This window comes from Helianthus annuus, chromosome 11, assembly GCF_002127325.2.
Source record: "Helianthus annuus cultivar XRQ/B chromosome 11, HanXRQr2.0-SUNRISE, whole genome shotgun sequence".
Classification (NCBI taxonomy): Eukaryota; Viridiplantae; Streptophyta; class Magnoliopsida; order Asterales; family Asteraceae; genus Helianthus; species Helianthus annuus.
Genome location: NC_035443.2, coordinates 180,063,117 through 180,082,561, shown reverse-complemented (window position 1 = coordinate 180,082,561; position 19,445 = coordinate 180,063,117). Strand labels below are relative to the sequence as shown.

At 34.9% G+C, this 19,445-nt stretch overlaps 4 long non-coding RNA genes across 11 annotated transcripts; all 4 read right to left on the bottom strand.

Annotated features, from left to right (window-relative positions):
- Nucleotides 1-288: 288 nt before the first annotated feature.
- LOC110891312 lies at nucleotides 289-1,221 on the bottom strand. The gene is made up of 2 exons (XR_002565224.1): nucleotides 866-1,221; nucleotides 289-693 (listed from the first exon to the last, which is right to left on the bottom strand). It is a non-coding gene; the product is annotated as an uncharacterized LOC110891312 (long non-coding RNA).
- A 6-nt stretch (nucleotides 1,222-1,227) lies between these two features.
- On the bottom strand, nucleotides 1,228-3,157 carry LOC110891311. 7 transcript variants are annotated; one of them, XR_004873282.1, is made up of 6 exons: nucleotides 3,025-3,157; nucleotides 2,809-2,885; nucleotides 2,245-2,515; nucleotides 2,026-2,149; nucleotides 1,524-1,676; nucleotides 1,228-1,325 (listed from the first exon to the last, which is right to left on the bottom strand). It is a non-coding gene; the product is annotated as an uncharacterized LOC110891311 (long non-coding RNA). The 7 variants fall into 7 exon arrangements; XR_004873283.1 differs by having other exon boundaries at nucleotides 2,070-2,149; XR_002565222.2 differs by having other exon boundaries at nucleotides 2,074-2,149.
- Nucleotides 3,158-10,594: 7,437 nt separating this feature from the next.
- LOC110891314 lies at nucleotides 10,595-11,927 on the bottom strand. Its single transcript, XR_002565227.2, has 3 exons — nucleotides 11,838-11,927; nucleotides 11,593-11,663; nucleotides 10,595-10,643 (listed from the first exon to the last, which is right to left on the bottom strand). It is a non-coding gene; the product is annotated as an uncharacterized LOC110891314 (long non-coding RNA).
- A 183-nt stretch (nucleotides 11,928-12,110) lies between these two features.
- On the bottom strand, nucleotides 12,111-13,269 carry LOC110891313. 2 transcript variants are annotated; one of them, XR_002565225.2, is made up of 4 exons: nucleotides 13,061-13,269; nucleotides 12,547-12,953; nucleotides 12,369-12,447; nucleotides 12,111-12,298 (listed from the first exon to the last, which is right to left on the bottom strand). It is a non-coding gene; the product is annotated as an uncharacterized LOC110891313 (long non-coding RNA). The 2 variants fall into 2 exon arrangements; XR_002565226.2 differs by having other exon boundaries at nucleotides 12,369-12,427.
- Nucleotides 13,270-19,445: the final 6,176 nt, after the last annotated feature.

The window sequence follows — 19,445 nt, the reverse complement described above, 5'->3', positions numbered from 1 at the left end:
ATAATTTTACACATCCTCCAGAACTGTTACAAAACATAAACCTGAACTTCCAGACTTAAAAAAAATAAATAAGAATAATGCTTAAAAGTCTTGTTAGATGTGTAAAAGTTCGACAAAAAAAACTCACGAATGTTTAATCAAAACTTGTAAGTCGAATAATTTGTCCCTTCAGTAAACGTTCTGCAGCCTTCAATTCTCTTCAAGGCCACATTTATATATAAAGTATATATGAAAGGAGTTTATCAGGTGTGCTTTGGATGTCAAAGTTCATGAAGAACACATTGACTATAAAGAAAATGATTGCTTTATCAACTATATCATTTGTGACTGTAAAAATTTTAATAAGCACAGAGCTACCAAACGACCCCAATTTAAAACAACATCTTTTGACCTGTACTCAATTTGGTCGGAACACACTGAGACCCGAACCTTCTACGACACGTTACCCTGCCCAACGCTATGAAATCGTTCTGCCCAAACAAAAATGACCACTTTTTTGAATACTTCGATTTGCCCCGTATTCAGTTTTGCCGGAACCCACTCAAACCCGAACTCGTTCTAACCAAAACCAGTCGACCACTTTATAAAACAGTCCGTGTCACCTAAACTCAGCCTGGTTAGAACCATATGACTCAAACCCACAAGACCCATCATAATTCTACTTTGGGAGCTTCTTCGGATCATCTATCGAACCTACAAAAATTTAAATAATAAATCATTAGAAGCATAATTTTCTACGCCTTTTTAGTGGTGTAGTAGAAACTTTTCTTGTTTGTTAATACAACATCATCTACGAAAGTTTTTTTTCTTTGCTTAATGACAAGGATTTCAACATTGCGAGAAAAAAACACAAATATCAATGTACCTCTTCTTCCCCTCTCTTCTAGCTCTTCAAGTGTTGCCTTTTTAGCCTAAAAGAAAGGAAATGAAAATGTAAAAGCAACAATGGTAATATGAATTAGTAAGTTTAAAGATATAGCAAAGAGTATCACGGTGTTAAATTTTCAGAATATAAAAAGAGAAAGTGATGACTGAAATAAGCTATATTTGTGTTTACATGATCACAAATTTTGTTTTGCCCAATCTTATTTCTTAAATATCATTCAAAATTCGCAATAAGATTAACAATAGATATTCATGAGCTATATTTATGTTTACATCTTAAATATCATTCAAAATTCGCAATAAGATAACAATAGATATTCATGCTAAGAGAATAAAGAAGATGCCTTAAAACTTATATAAATTTTGTGCTGAAGCTCTAGAGGCGGCTGCTATGTTGACCTATAAAAAACGTGGAGACTGAACTATAGTCAACCCTTCAACTGCAGCACGAATAACCAAAATCCACCAAGTTAATAACAGTAAACAATGTAAAAAGATATAAGAGCTGGTTCAAAAGAAACAAAAAAAGACAGAAAATACCGTGTGGTATACTCTAAAAGACTGGACACATTAGACTCGTTTGAGATTAAAGGCAACCGAAATCAACACATTACTAATAAATGGGTCAAAATCATCACCTATACGAAGCTCGATGTGTTTGATACATTTCTGATTCCGCGGCTGTAAACGTATTTGTTTAATCTGACTTCCATTCTTACGTTAGTGGTTGTGGTTCCCATGGCTTTTTGTGCAAACTTCTTGATCTCCTTGATAGGTTTTGGGTCCTGTTGCTGAAAAAGAAGGAACAAAGAAAGATATCTAAAGACGACTGATATACATGTTATCTCTAATGGGTCTTACATAAAAAGAAGAAAAGTAAAGACCAGTCGCAAGTTGTCCAAAAATCTAAACATAATCTACCACTACACAAGAGTTCCCATCCTAGAAGTGAAACATATATCTGGTATTTTTCAAAACACATACTGGATAGTAGGAAAAAATGAAACCAACACATCCATAGGAAAAAAGCAAGCCGTTTATGAGAGAATTGGAAGTGTAAAATTCAGGCATTAGAACAAAAGCATCTTGATTACTTATGGGGAAAAGAAAATGCTCAAAAAGGCAATGTGAGAGTAATACGTTTACGTGTGGGTACGTGATGTACCGAATCACAATACACTTACATACCAATCGCCACTTAAATTGTGAATTCAATCGCAAAGCATGTTGATCCATTTTAGAAATCAAATTGTACCAATCGCCACTGTAAAACATATTCCATTGATTGGTAAAGCGCAAACTGGAATGATTTATTAGAGCTCTGATGGATTTTAAACAACGTGTCGAGTACGCTCTTACGATTTGAGTGGGAAGGCGGGAAAAATACAGTGTCTCTTGGCAAAAGTCATTGACTCTTCAACTTCCTTCCAAGGTTCCTCGTTCCATCTTTAATTTCAGAGTGCAGACATTAAAGACATCTCCATATATAAATACGAAAAAGATTTTCATTCAAGCATGATGACCCTTTCGTATTCTACTAAGCTCCACGCCTACAATTTGTTTAGCCGTTAATTTAAATCTATCATGGCTGGTATCACTTATGCCAACCTTCACACTGTCTTCCTCTTCCCTGTTACATCATATCATTCAGAATCATCCCAACCCATTAAGACACAATATGACGAACTAATTCTCGGGAAAATGAAAAAAAAAAAAACAAATTATAATCCTTGATCTGTATATTGACACCTTTTATACGATTATTCATGGTGCGTTTGGTTGATTTGATTCTCAAAACTTAGCAATCACCACACAAAAGCAATAATAAAACTCAACAAGATCTACACAACATGAAGGAAGTCTAAAACCTAAACAACAAATCTGAAAGACGCTATGATAAAATCAAGCAAGATAGCATAAAACCTGATGAATTCGAATCAAGTTGTAGAGTATCACCACCACCGCCTCCGAATCTCTCCATGTTGCAAGTTCATCTTCCACTGTGAATCCAGAATAAACGAAACACGAAAATTGATAAGAAGAATAGAACTCTGAAAACCCTAGATCGATTTAGGGTTTGAGAAGAACAATATCTGAACAAGAACTGAAACAAGATCGGGAACAGGAATATGAACAAACCTGCAAATCGGTTCGGGTTCCTTCAAAATCGGAAATCAGGTTATAGGGTAGATGTGGGCGAATGCCAAAAGATCGCATTCAATTTCAATCGATGATGGAAAACGAAGAAACAGTAGGAGTGAAATCCCTAGGCTACCCCTTTAAGCGTCTTAAAATACCAAACCCTTTTCTATTTTCTCTGCTTATAAAGTGTTGTATATCCTGCTTCCAATGTTGTACATGATGTAAAATTACATCCCTGTCCATCACTTCTCCTTTTTAATATATTATATATATATATATAGGGGGCCGCTAGAATGAGAACCACCCCGAGTTGTAAGAACCGCGAGAACCACACCATCCGGGTCGCCGTTTACCATGATTTTTTTTTACAACTAGATGTGTGTATTATAAACACATCCGTAAAAAAAAATTTAAACGCCGCGGCCGAGGGGGTAGTTTTTTACACCACAAGTTTGGTGTAAAAAAAAAGAAAACACCAAACTTGTGGTGTAAAAAACTACCCCCTCAGCCGCGGCGTTAAATTTTTTTTTTACGGATGTGTTTATAATACACACATCTAGTTGTAAAAAAAAATCTTGGTAAACGGCGACCCGGATGGTGTGGTTCTCGCGGTTCTTACAACTCGGGGTAGTTCTCATTCTAGCAGCCCCCTATATATATATATATATATATATATATATATATATATATATATATATATATATATGGGAGCGCTAAAATAAAAACCACCCTCAGTTGAAAAAACCGAGAGAACCACTTTACAACCATTAGATCTTCAAGATTGATAGACAAAATTAAAAGTAGTTAAAAAATAATAATATTAAGTATTTTTTGTCTTATTATGTTTTTAATATTTTAATACAAAAGGGCAGCTTAGTAAAAATGTTTTTATTTGTCTTTTTGTCTTTATTATTTTCTATTATTTTTTTTGTATTATTAAATTAGTTTTTATTTTTTAAACAGAATTATTTTATTAATAATATTTAAATTCAGACTTTTTTAACAGATTTTTTAAACCTTTTACGTTTTACGTTTTACGTTAAACTTTTTACATTTTACGTTAACCGTTAAACTTTTTACGTTTTACGTTAAACTTTTTACGTTTTGCGTTTTACGTTAAATTTTTGCGTTTTACGTGTTACATTTTATGTTAAACTTTTTACGTTAAAAAGTTTACGGTTTTAACTTTTACGTTAAAAAGTTTACGGTTTTAATTTTTTTTTCAAATTTTTTTTACGGAAAACCAACGCACCCGGAAAATCGCAACTCGGTAGGTATCTCAGATAGATTGCTATCATCATCGACGCCTCAAAAAATATAAAAAAGCCAACAAACAAAAATAAAAACAATGAGTGGATTCTTGAAAAAAACGTGGTTTTGGCTCAGATTTTCCGATAATTAGAGGCTGCAAAGTGAGGTTGCAGGTTCAAAAACCTACCCTCCGCCATCCTTGCAGCGCCATCGTCATCAAAATATGCGTTTTTTTTTTTTGCATCATCACCGCCCAAATCCAACACATCAAACCCACACAGTTCACTGTTCAAAATCACCAGAAAATCAAGAACACACATCAACCCCCCAAACATACCAAAATACCAACAGAATAAAGAACACAACTCAACCTCCAGCATCAACAAAACGAATCAACGCAGATCAAACACACGCCATTTTTTTCTAGAGAGAGAAACACATATCAACTGAGATCAACCCCCAAAATCAAAAAGGAATCAACATAGATTAACCCCCAACATCAAAAACAAATCAACACAAATCAAGAACACAAATCATCCCCCCTAAACATACCAAAATACCAAACAAAATCAAGAATAGAAATCAACACCCACCATTTCTAGAGAGAGAAACCTACAAGAGAGAGAAAGTGATGACCATGGACCTCCACCTCCGGTAAGTGATGCTCCGGCTACTATCGGAGCCGTCGACATCACCCACCTCTACCCCACCGCCACCGCCTAGGGGTCCGCACCAAACCTAATGCAACCACCACCAAACACAGGTCGCAAAGAGGGGCGGCTGGAGGAAAGGGAGGCCGAAATGCCGTCGGAGATGCCGCCGCCACCAACCCCAACGTTTTAAGCAACCAACACCGTCACCTTCCACCACCAGCCACCATTCACCGTCACTGCTCAACGACGCAAGAACCGGCACCCCCATCGCTGGACGAAGAGTATCTCCGATGATGGCGGTGAACACTTCGAAGAGAGGAGATAAGAAATCAATGGTTTTCATTTTTTAGAGAGAAAAAGGAGAATGAAATATGATGGTTAGGATTAGGGGAGATTTGATAAAAAGAGGAGAGAGACAATTTTTTAAATGATCTGACAAGTGACAATAGGATTATACATTTTAGTCAAACGATTAATGCCCTTTAATGTGATTGGTAGAGAGTGGTTCTCACGGTTCTTACAACTAGGGATGATTTTCATTTTAGCGGCCCCCTAAATATATATAGGGAGAAGATCATGCGAGAACAACCTCTTATTGCGAGAACCGCGAGAACCAATGTGAACACACCAAAAATGCCTAAAAATAGCTAAAAATCACACAAATTTTTTTTTTAATATTTGTTATATAAAAATCGCTACTTTTCGAAGCAAAAAATTTTTTTTTAAAAAATTAAAAAAAAATTTGGCCACTAAAAGTAGCGATTAGAGCATAAAAAATATTAAATTTTTTTTTTATTTTTTTAGATTTTTTTAGGTTTTTTGGGGGTTTAGTTTTTAGCATTTTTGCTTAGGGGGAGGGGGGTTAGGTTTTTGGGGGTGGGGGAGGGGGGTTTAGGTTTTTTCTTTTTTTGGGGGGGGGCGGAGGGCGGTTAGGTTTTTTTTAGGTTTTAGTTTTTAGCATTTAGCTTGGGGGGTGGGGGGTGGGGGTTAGCTTGGGGGGGGGGTTAGGTTTTTTTTTTGAGGGGGGTTAGGTTTTTTTTGGAGGGGGGTGGGGGGGTTTAGGTTTTTTGGGGGGAGGGGGTGGGGGTTAGGTTTTTTTAAAGTTTTTTTTAGATTTTTTTAGCTATTTTAAGTTGTGTTCACATTGGTTCTCGCGGTTCTCACAATAAGGGTGGTTCTTATATATATATATATATATATATATATATATATATATATATATATATATATATATATAAGAACCACCCTTATTGCGAGAACCGCGAGAACCAATATGAACAAAACCTAAAATAGCAAAAAAAAAACCCTAAAAAAAGCTAACCCCCCCCCCCACAAAAAAAAAAACCTAAAAAAATCTAAAAAAAATCTAAAAGTATTTTTTTAATATTTTTTATGTTAAAATCGCTACTTTTAGTAGCAAAAAAAATTGGCTACTAAAAGTAACAATTTATTTATAAAAAATATTAAAAAAAAGTTTTTTTTTGTGTGTTTTTTTTTAGCTATTTTTAGACATTTTTGGTTATGTTCACATCGGTTCTCGCGGTTATCGCAATAAAGGGTGGTTTCTAACGAATCTTTGTCCTATATATATATATATATATGACATCATTTCGAGTTGTGAAAACTTAGAGCATTTATGGCTGCCGAAAATGAAAAAAAAAACTAGTTTTTTTTTTGGAAAAATTGATATTTTTAGGATTTTTGGTAAAAAAAACTTTTTTTTTGAAAAAAAAAACCTTTTCTAAGGACGAGTTCTCACAGCTCGTATAAGTTTTCATTTTACCCTACCCCTATATATATATATATATATATATATATATATACATATATATAGGGGAAGGTTCATTGGGGAACACTAAAAAAGTGGGGAACAGCGGGGAACCGACTCAAACGAACTCTGATTGGACTCATTCCAGCGGCGTTAGAACCGGCTTGTCGAACCCTAACTAGGATCCCGCTGGCATGGTGTTTTAAGTTTTAAGCCTAGAATTTATTACATCGTGTCTTAAATTGTTATCTTTGATGTTTTTCTTGCCAAAACATGATGGCTAAGTCCAAAACATAATGTATTCGTCTCAATTCCTATGACGTCTCACACTTCTCACGAAAATTGTCCTTTTTACAAGATCCTAAACATATATATATATATATATATATATATATATATATATATATAGGATCAAGATCATTTCAGAACTTCATATATTTTCAGAACTCTTTTGAACCCTTAGATCATTTGATCTATGGTTTAAAACAATTATGGTGTTTACTTAATTAATAAATCTTTGAAGGACCTTCTAATAAATAAAAAAGTGCATTTTGGGAAGATTCAAAAAATGGTTCCTTAAATATGTTTGCAACTCTCTCAATCGTAACCAAACCCCTACATATTCTCTTTTCTCTCTCTCACTCAAAAAACACGATATATATATATATATATATAGAGTAGGGTTCCTGCGGAAAGTGTGTTTTTCCTAGAAAGTCTAGGAAGCAATAAGAACGCGACATGTGGCATTGAAGGATTTTAACTAAAAGGGCAATTGTGTAATTTGAATATTATTTTAATTATGGATTATTTTATTAGGATAACTAACTATGGCAACTAAATATTCCATTTAAATCAAATTGGCAGTTTCAATTTAAATGATACAAGACGTTGTGTTTCTTGACAATGTGTTTTAACAGCAAGCAGATTTCTTGACGCTGTGTTTTAACTGCAAGCAGATTTCTTGACGCTGTGTTTTAACAGCAAGCAGATTGCTGGAGGATTATTGACACTGTGTTTTAACAGCAAGCAGATTTCTTGACATTGTGTTTTAACAACAAGCAGATTTCCTTGACACTGTGTTTTAACAGCAAGCAGATTTCTTGACGCTGTGTTTTAACAGCAAGCAGATTGCTGGAGGATTCTTGACACTGTGTTTTAACAGCAAGCGGATTGCTGGAGGATTCTTGACACAGTGTTTTAACAGTAAGCAGATTTCTTGACATTGTGTTTTAACAGCAAGCAGATTTCCTTGACATTGCTGGAGGATTCTTGACACTGTGTTTTAACAGCAAGCGGATTGCTGGAGGATTCTTGACACAGTGTTTTAACAGCAAGCAGATTTCTTGACATTGTGTTTTAACAGCAAGCAGATTTCCTTGACACTGTGTTTTAACAGCAAGCAGATTTCTTGACGCTGTGTTTTAACAGCAAGCAGATTTCCTTGACACTGTGTTTTAACAGCAAGCAGATTTCTTGACGCTGTGTTTTAACAGCAAGCAGATTGTTGGAGGATTCTTGACACTGTGTTTTAACAGCAAGCGGATTGCTGGAGGATTCTTGACACTGTGTTTTAACAGCAAGCATATTTCTTGACATTGTGTTTTAACAGCAAGCAGATTGCTGGACACACTGTCATTGTCTTCGTCTTCAACACAACCCAGTGTCTTCGTCTTCAACACACTGTCATCAATCAACATTAAAATCGTAAAACACATAAACCTAGAGCCCACTCTAACATGTCAAACATTGAGGTCCATTAACTAAAAATAAGAACCCGATTCATTGATAGATAAAAAAAAATTGAAACAAGTATGAAAAGCAACCGATATATTACCAATCGGAGAAGAATATTTGCAGGAAAAATGGTTGGTTCTTCTCTGGTTGCGTTTAGGGAGAGAGAGAGAGAGAGAGAGAGAAAGAGGGGAAATCCCATGATTTTAGGGATTGGTTATTAATATGGCAGTTTCTTGACTAATTTAAAACACTTCCAATTACCAAAATACCCTCACTATATTAAAAGTCTCTAATTATATAACTCAAATATTACAAAAATGCCATCCATTAGATCTAAGCCATTAAAAACACCAATCGGATGGCCCAGATCGCTTCCTAGACTTTCTAGGAAAAACACACTTTCCGCAGAACTCCTACTCTATATATATATATATATATATATATATATATATATATATATATATATATATATATATATATATATATATATATATATATATATATATATATATATACTAGTCGTTTACCCGCGCGATGCGGCGGGAAACATATCACTTAGGTTGGTGAGTTTAGGGCTATAAAGTGTTTGGCATCTAATTTCGCAGCTTTCTCGTTGAATCGCGGAAACCCTAACATATTGCGAAAACCCTAACGGATGCGTAGCATTGGTAAGATCATGTATTGCTTATATTGCACGCCTGATATTTAATAGATTAAGTTTTAGTTTTGTTTTTCTTAATTTGTTGAAACAAATATATATGAAATTGGGAGAAATTTGGTCGTAACATTGCTTGCATTGAAAATGCATAACAAATTTCAAACACCTTTCACCGATAATATCACAATACACATTTAACTAATGGTCAAACATTGTACAATACATGCTGCTTCAGTTATTAAATTCCATGAGTTGAAGCAAACAAGATATACATACATTAATGCAGTTAGTTTGTATTATAGTTTATACGCCTTCAATAAGCTTTTTTCGCTTTGCAAATACATGCCGGCGAAACTGGTTGGTTAACTTTCTGGCTCAAACTATCATCAATGCTGCGATTATCCAATGCGTGTTCGTTATTCTATAACCTCTTTTTTGCCCTCTGCATTGCTTCTAGAATCTGCTTAAGCGCTCTGACAGCTGTTTTATACTCGTTTTCGGTCAACCGTTTCTCAATATTGTCAGATTCTGAGTGAACTTGTCTCAGTTCTTCGAATCCAAGCTTCTTGAGACATCACCCATTAGTTTGTCAAAGCGTAAGGAAAGCCGTATCGTATCAACCTTTTATTATCTCACCTAGGTACACAATGTCAACCATAGCTCTGACAATAAACCAGCACTGGTTCCAGCAGTTATAGCAGCCTTTTCGCTTCCAAAGATGCCACCAGCTCTTGACTGTCACAGATTTTTGCGCTGGAGACACTTCAAGATCCAGCAGCATCACTTGTTGGTTAAAAAGAGTCGCGGTAAAACTGTGATTATGAAACTCTACCTTCAGCCTGTCCCAACCCACAGCAATATTGTACCCACTATTGCCACCAGCCATGTAACCACACATGATTCCGAGTCTCAACCAAAGGAGGGAATAGTTCCATCCTTTTCTGCCCTGCTTATGTGACTGATGAGACCAGCTTTTGGCCATTACAAACCTGTAGATCATACCCAGGAACATCACAGCTCGGAGCCCAACCCTGGTACCGGCACAACATAAACCTCGGAGATTACAAATTCGGAACCAAAACTTAGCGGCAACATTCAGATTCCCAAACCCAAACCAACAAACCCGGAACCAATCTCAGCAATGCCAAACAACCAGGCCAATCGGAAAGAAGCAACCTGAACAAGGAGACCGATTTGACATTGCCCGTATTGAAGATTATAACTCCTGTTAATCTGCAGATCCCCAATATAGCAGCAAACTTGAAGAAGTTACTGATGCGTCAACAAAGACCAGAGATTTTAAGCCATTTAGGGGTATAACGGTCATTTTGGTAGTCTTGTTTCTTCAAGTGATGTATCCAGCTCTAGGGTGCCGCCGTCCCCAAGAACCATTCGGTTGAAGATCAGCACCTGCTCATCAACAGAAATACTAACCTTAATCTTGATCATTGCTTTCACAGAGGCAATGGTGTCTGTTGGCTTTTACTTCAAGAGAACAGGCTATCCTTCCTTCAAGGTTCTTGATGGATATTCATGGAAGTGCTTGACTTAACTGGAACAAAATATCAAACAAAGATTTTTAACCTAACCAACAAAAATAAATAAAAAATCTTAACATTACACATACATTTGAAGTCAGATCATTACTTCTTGAATTTAAAATTCACATGGATTGGACCACAAAACTTAAAAAACCTCCACAAATTTCTGTACATTACACACCAAAACAACTTAAAAGGCATCAATATAGGTCAAGAATAAACAATGAAGCATAAAGACTGAAGCAATCAGAAAAAAACCACTAAATCAAACAGGAGCAAAAAAAAAAGAACCAGCTAATATGTAGTAATGCAATGAAAGACAACAAGGTGGTTTACACTTATTTATTAGCCTCAGGATTGTAGTTATATGTTTAGTTGATCATCATGCCGGATAAAGTAGCCATGGTTCAATTTTTTTACCAGATACACAAACAATGACGATGATAGGAAGAATCGTTACTGTTTCTCACTTTCTCTTACCATAACATCAGTAATCTAACTTATCATATATATAACTCGCCTAAAACAACAAAACTTAGCAGATATGCAAACAATGATATGAAGAATCATTACCATTTAGCTCGCCATAGCGTGAAGAATCTAACACATGATACACATCACATATAGTTAGTTAGCCCTAAAACTACAGAACTCAGCAAATACGCAAACAATAATGATGATCGAAAGATCCTTACTGTTAAGTTGATCATCATGCATTGTGGATTTAAAATATAAAGTAAGGATTATAGTTATGTGTTTGGTTATTCAGTATGTAGAATAAATTAGACCTAAAACAACAATTCTTAGCAGATACGCAAACAATGATGATGATGTAAAGAATCATTACCATTTTAAATTTAACAGATACACCGTACACAAACAAAGATGATGACTGGAAGAGTCAATATTGTTTGTCTAATTAATCATGTAACTAACAATACACAACTCAAATAAACTTACAATCTCAAGTTAAGCCACTTCTTTGTTTATCCCGTTAAAGTCTTTTAGCAACTGTTCCAGCTCAAATTGACCTGTAAATCAGAAGGGTGTTCTTTAGCCGTCCCACAATAATATAATCTCCACCATAATCTCTAACTAACAATACGCAACTTAATTGTACTTTTAATTGTAAACTTAATCTTTTTTGTTGCATAAATAACACTTTAGTTTAATGTCGGGTGAGAAACTGGAACTCATAAACTTACTTGTGATGTAGAAGGGACCCCTGCGACTCCAACTTCACCTATGTTAATTCACAACCAGTAGAGAGAGCATGATCCGGATGTCAGCTGCAGCAACTGGACAAAGGTGATTCAAACCAGTTCATCTTCCTTGCCTACCCCCCCCCCAAAAAAAATCCATAAACGAACTTGCTGTTTCATTTACAGACTTTGTAATCAAGATGCGGGAAGTTATGAAAAGATTAGATAAAGAAATCTAAAATGTTTAATCAAGATTATACATCAAAATACCTTGTATAAGACGTGCGATATCAAGTATATATGTAATCAACAAGTGTGAACTCCACCGTTTAGAGAGCAAATCTGTCTCCGACGGCGGCGACGGGTTGTGCTTGAGGCACTAACAAAGAGGAAGATGCAATTCAACATTCAAATGCATTCACAATTGTTGTTATAGCAGCGGGTTTGTAATACGGGTGTGCTCCCTGCATTCACAGTTCTTGTTATAGCAGCGGAACCTTCACATTGTCATTTTCAGTAAATATGAAACTTTACCTTGGCACAGCTATCGCATGGAGCGTCACATTGAATCCTTGTCAAGTCACTACCAATATCTATGTCAAGAAAATAAGGTCTTGGAGGGTTTCCAACATGAATAAAAGTTCAACAAAGATTGAAATTAACAACATGCAAATTAATAATATTGATTATATCTTAGGAGTGAACATCATACCAGATTCAACTCATCAGAACCCTATCCGTCATGCTGGAGGCGGCGGCTATGGCATTTTGTCCCAGTTTTCGGATTCGATCCATCACACAACCTACTATATTCCTGCACCCAATAAATACAGAACATCAACGTAACTTCTGGACATTGACTTCTTAAGCTACATCTAAGACATGAATAATCATAACCAAACAAAAATAAGATATAAAGTCCTTCCGGAATGGCAAAAACAACAGAACCCTAAAAACCCAAATCTTCCATTGCCGGAATCGATAGCCATCGCCGTGTCAAGTTCGACTCGCCAGAACCCCACCCCCTGCTGTTCGTAGAACACCGTCAACCACCATATATTCTGCTCTGGGTACTTCGTACCCCCAGCTCAAACATTAAATCCTAACTTCAAAGGCTCCCTGCACAAACCATCCGTCATTTAACATTCTGAAAATCAAGTGCAAAAACTATCAGTCGTTTAACAGTTCTCAAAATCAAGAAAGAGGAAACGAAAATCATAACATACTTGAAGATTAAACCAGAAATCTGAGATTTTGAAATGGATGCTTGATTCCATTATGAAATTAGAACGTGGATGGATGCGAGATGAACTGCAGACACAATACAATAGGGATTAGGGTTCTAGTTCGACAGATAAAGCTTGTGATAGATCTCATGAAACCCTAGATCTGCTCATCAAACGGATCTGGTGATAGATTCAAACGGATCTGGTGATAGATCTCATGAAACCCTAGATCGCCGAGAGAGAGAGAAGAGAGAGAGAAGATCTGATGTTGTTTTGTGAGATGTGTGAGGAATGAGAGAGAAAGCAATTGGTGATCCGTGTGAAGTCAAATGGACGGTCCAGATGTAGATCCGTGTGAAAAAGTTAAAAAAAATGGACGGCAGATGTAGATCTGTGTAAAGGGTAAATGGTTTTGTGTTTTCTTGTGCCTTAACACTTGTACATTGTGCATTAAGTGTTTTTTCAACACCTTGTTGAATTACCATCTTGTCCTTCATATATGTTTATTAAAGTAGTATAGATATAGATATATATATATATAGGGGGCTGCTAGAATGAGAACCACCCCGAGTTGTAAGAACCGCGAGAACTACACCCCACGGAGCGCCGTTCGCCACGATTTTTTTTTTTACAAGTAGATGTGTGCATTATAAACACGGCCGTAAAAAATCACGGCGAACGGCGCTCCGTGGGGTGTACTTTTTTACACCTCAAGTTTGGTGTTTTTTAATTTTTTTTCTTTTTTCTTTTTTTTTCACCAAACTTGAGGTGTAAAAAAATACACCCCACGGAGCGCCGTTCGCCGTGATTTTTTACGGCCGTGTTTATAATGCACACATCTACTTGTAAAAAAAAATCGCGGCGAACGGCGCTCCGTGGGGTGTAGTTCTCGCGGTTCTTACAACTCGAGGTGGTTCTCATTCTAGCGGCTCCCTATATATATATATATATATATATATATATATATATATATAGGGTTGAGTTCATTTCAGAACTCTAAATAACTACAGAACTTTCAGAACTCCTAATAAACAATTATTTTATATATAAGTTTTTGTATTTAGTATCTTTTTATCATCTATTATATGTATTTCTTTGTTACACACATGTTAAAAGTAGTTTACATATGTTTAATTGCCAAAATTATATATATGTGTCATAAGTAATTACATATATGTAAAAATTACATATAAAAATGATAAAATTACTCTTAACATGTATGTAATCATAAAAATACACATAATAAATGATAAAATTATCCTAAACATAAAAATATATAAATAAAACGATTTTTTATTAGGAGTTATGCGAGTTCTGTAAATATTTATGGTTCTGAAATGATCTTCGCCCTATATATATATATATATATATATATATAGGGAGCCGCTAGAATGAGAACCACCTCGAGTTGTAAGAACCGCGAGAACTACACCCCACGGAGCGCCGTTCGCCGCGATTTTTTTTTTACAAGTAGATGTGTGCATTATAAACACGGCCGTAAAAAATCACGGCGAACGGCGCTCCGTGGGGTGTACTTTTTTACACCTCAAGTTTGGTGAAAAAAAAAGAAAAAAGAAAAAAAATTAAAAAACACCAAACTTGAGGTGTAAAAAAGTACACCCCACGGAGCGCCGTTCGCCGTGATTTTTTACGGCCGTGTTTATAATGCACACATCTACTTGTAAAAAAAAATCGCGGCGAACGGCGCTCCGTGGGGTGTAGTTCTCGCGGTTCTTACAACTCGGGGTGGTTCTCATTCTAGCAGCCCCCTATATATATATATATATATATATATATATACAGGGGACCGCTAAAATGAGAACCATCTCGAGTTGTAAGAACCGTTAGAACTACACCGTACGGGGCGAGGTGAACCAAAATTTTTTTAAAGATCAAATACAAATGAGTTTTATCATACAAATGAATCTTAACATGAGAAGTGAAGGAAGATTTTTTTTTTAAATTTGTTTTCCATCTACTTAAGTATGATGTTTTGTTGCAAAATATAAAAAAATAAAATAAAATGAAATTTGTGTATGTAGTATAGTAGAGTAGTTATGTGTAATTACTCTACTAATATAAATACACGTTTTTTAGATTCTAGGAATAAAATACGTGTTTGACAAGTTGGGAAGAAAAAAAAGTTTTCTCCTTCACTTCTCATGTTAAGACTCATTTGTATGTTAATACTCCTATGTATCGGAACCTTATTTTTTACAAGTAATGTAATTTTTATTCTGAGTTTTTGCATAAACAGTTGGTGTGTTCGAGTTATTTTTTATCACTTATACAATTATTATATGTTATTCGAACGAAATTTACACCAAAATGTGGATAAAAATAAGCACGTCGATCGCGAGTTATAACATCTCGGTTTAATCATAGATATATAAAAATGTCGCAATTAGTATTCCGAGATGAGTGTCAAACATTTTATAACACCTCTAAACTAACCCGTTGTTTTAAAAATGTCAAATTTTAAATGTTATAAAACATCATAGTTTAAATAACAATGCCGCAAATGGATGGTTCGTAGGTGCAATAACCTGGGAATTTTGTGATGCATCTTCCTAATGCGGTTTTCGAATTGAAGTATTAAACCATCATCGGTTTTGGATAAAATAACATGTTTTTAATAGCAATGAAATATTAATCCATGGACGACACATAATCTTTTCAATTCAAAAACCACTTCCATAAGATATACCACAAAACTCTCTAGTTGTTGATCGTATGAACCTTCCATTTGTGGCATGGTTATAAAATCTTTCATGTTCTATAAAATTTCAACTTTTTAACCTCATTTTTAAAACAAGCAAACGGTTATGTTAGACGTGTTTTAAACTAATTGGCACTTATCTCCAAATACAACTTTAAGACGTGTTTTTTTATTATACCAACGGTTTATGTAACAAAGTATTTAACCTCATTTTTAAAACAAGCAAACGGTTATGTTAGACGTGTTTTAAACTAATTGGCACTTATCTCCAAGTACAACTTTAAGACGTGTTTTTTTTTTTTTTTTTTTTTTATTATACCAACGGTTTATGTAACAATGTAGTATAAAGAGTTACAGTAATTGTAATGTAAAAAAGTAGATAATTTAATCAAACAAATGAAAATAAATAATTTATACAAAAACATATATTTTTATAAAGAGTAAATTGCCATTTTGGTCCCTGTGGTTTGGGTACTTTTGCCATTATAATCCAAATCTCAAACTTTTTTTAAATCTGGGTCCCTGTGTTTTCACTTTTATTGTCATTTTAGTCCAAAATTCAAAAACCTCCTTTTTTGACTGTTGCAACCTGTCTATTTTGTCTTTTTGTTCAGGGGCATTTTTGTCCATCTGATTTTAATATAACATATTAATAATTAATAAACTAAATTAAATATATTTAATTCTTTTATACCCTTATTTAACCATCATCTTCCCAAAAAAACTAACCCACAAAATCCAAGCAGATAATCTTCCCCAAAAATAAGGTGATGAACGATGTGTGGTGGTGTTCAGTGTCGGAGGTGACTGTGACGAACGGAGATGAAGATTGTGTGGTTATGGAAGATGACCAAGGCCGATGATGAACGTTGACGATGCACAGTGGTGAAGATCGGACGTGATGAACAGTGATGATGATAAGAGATGCTGATGATGAAGAATGATGATGATGATGATGATGATGATGATGATGATGATGATGATGATGATGGTGGATTGCTGGAGGTGAGTGAGTGGCTATGGTGGATTGCCGGAGGCGAGTGAGTGCCTATGGTGGATTGCCGGAGGTAAGTGACGGTGGAGATGAAGGTGATGAACGACAGGGTATTCGGATCCAAATTCAACATACCCAGATTCAAAATCTTGTTCATTTTCTTTCAAAACCTTAATATCTTCAATAGTTTGATGATTACATAAAAATCGAACATTTCGATCTTTGATCATGAATGATCCCCTGCTTTCTACAACCTCTGTTTCAGCCACTGCAACAGAAATGAATGGTTAACCAGGGATTGTTTACCATATGGATCTTGTAGGTTGAGTTTTATGAGAAATAGATACACACCCACCATTTTCTGATCTCTAAGTTAACTGAAAATCACTATAAGTCTTTGGTCTTGGCAAGATGTCGGCGATGATTTGGGGGAGGTGACAATAAAGATGATGATCTGTATGTAAATGTATGTTTATATTATGGTATAAAGGAATTATATATATTTTTAATTTAGTTTATTAATTATAAATATGTTATATTAAAATCAGATGGACAAAAATGCCATTGAACAAAAAGACAAAATAGGCAGGTTACAACAGTAAAAAAATGGGGTTTTTTGAATTTTGGACTAAAATGGAAATAAAAATGAAACCACAGAGACACAGATTTAAAAAGTTTAAGATTTGGACTAAAATGACAAAAGTGCCCAAACCACATGGACCAAAATAGCAGTTTACTATTTTATAAAAAAAACATGTTAATTATTGAATTATAAAACCATAAATAAGCAACATATTTGTGCATAGGGTGCTATAACTTATGCTTTGGGGGTATTTCCAAAAAAAATTGTTTTTTTAACTTTAACCCAAAAGCTTTTTATGTTTTGCAATTTTAACCCACATAACTTTTTTCCACTTTTAACTCAAAACTTTTCATCATTTTCAATTTTAACCTCTATGCTTTTCATCTTTCGGAAATTTTCGTTTTACATTTCGTTCTAAATTTTGCGAGTTGACACAACACAACGATTTTTTGTTTCGCTCAAAATTCTACGAGTTAACACGATGCAACGTGCGTGTGTGGTTCAATGTTTTTACGTTTATTTGTTTTCGTTTGATAAGTTTGACGCAACGCACGAGTCCTGGATTGACACAGTGTTGGTAGTCGTTAGCGGTTGTGCGGCGTTAGTGCTATTTAGCATAGTTTTACTATCTTGTCGCGGGAGAGCTTATTTCTAGTTAAGAATATTTTAAAGTGATCAATAAAACAATAGTAATAAATTTAATAAAATTACAAGAAAAAAGGAAAAGAAAATAAATGAAAAAACTTAAGTAAATTATAGATCATATACGTTATAAAGGGCGACCCTATAAGCTTGTGATCGTAGACAATGCTGGGTTGCCCAAACCTACCATCTCCAATTCTAAGGAAAACTCACCACCCGAAGGCCTAATACAGTAAAACTCAATTGAGATTAAATTCGAACTTGAGATCAATGGCCTCAAATCCAAATTTTCAGTTCCTCTCCAATACCAACTGAGCTATAGCTTATTCGCTTGTGATTAACTTGAATGGTTAGATTGCCTTGAGTATATGATCTAATTAATGAGTATTTGTGTGTTATTTAAAGTTGATAACACGGATTTTGAATTTTGAAAAGATGGCACCATATTTTTCATTTAAACTCTTATGAGATTAACTTGAATGATTTAGATTTGCTAGAGTATATGATCTAGTTAATGAGTATTTCAATGTGTGTTATTTAAAGTTGATGACACGAATTTTGAATTTTGAATTTTGAAAAGATGGCACCATATTTTTCATTTAAATTCATTCTTTTTTTTTAAACGGCCAACAAACTCAATCCCGAGTACTCTCGGGGCACCCACTGGACAAACGGAGTACTCCGAGAGTAACCCGAGTCCACCACCAATTCCGAGGAAAACCCGGTAACCCACCCGCTCGTAGGCATGACGGTGAAATTACCGGTAAAACCCGTTTGGCTCAAGGATCCAACCCAGGTTTCCCTGGGTCTCCTATCATTGCCCACCAATGCCTCACTCTGCACCAAGTGGGAGTCGAACTTGCATCTCTCAAGAGAAATGCAAGCCCTCCACCACTTGATCTAGAGATCATTGGACATTTAAATTCATTCTAATTGTCGAATCTTAATATTTTGGAAGTTACATGTTTTGTTTTAAATGTTAGGTTGACATTTGTTTTTGGTTTTGGTTCTCATTGATTGTTATTCATGATGGTGAATGATGGATTGTGAGGTTATTGATCGATGTGCTCAACGTCATTCAATAACTATTTAACATTTAATATATTGTAAACTATAGAACATAATAAACGTATGCATGAGCTAATTAATTGGGTATATTTTAGCTAAAATTCAGATTAAATTAGAAATACAAACATGGGCACTTCTAATTTAGAAAAAAAAAAAAAATAGTACTGCTAATATAACTTTGTTAATATATGATCAACAACAATCGCAATTAAACATTTGAAATACATCTCCTATTGCATAACAAATTAATAAAGTAACATTTTATAAAATCATAGTTTATGTAGGTACAGAAAATTTGAAAACTAGGTGTGTACGGGTATGGATTAGGATCAAATACAAAGGATCCTAATTGTAAGAAGTGTAAGAAGGATTTATAGAG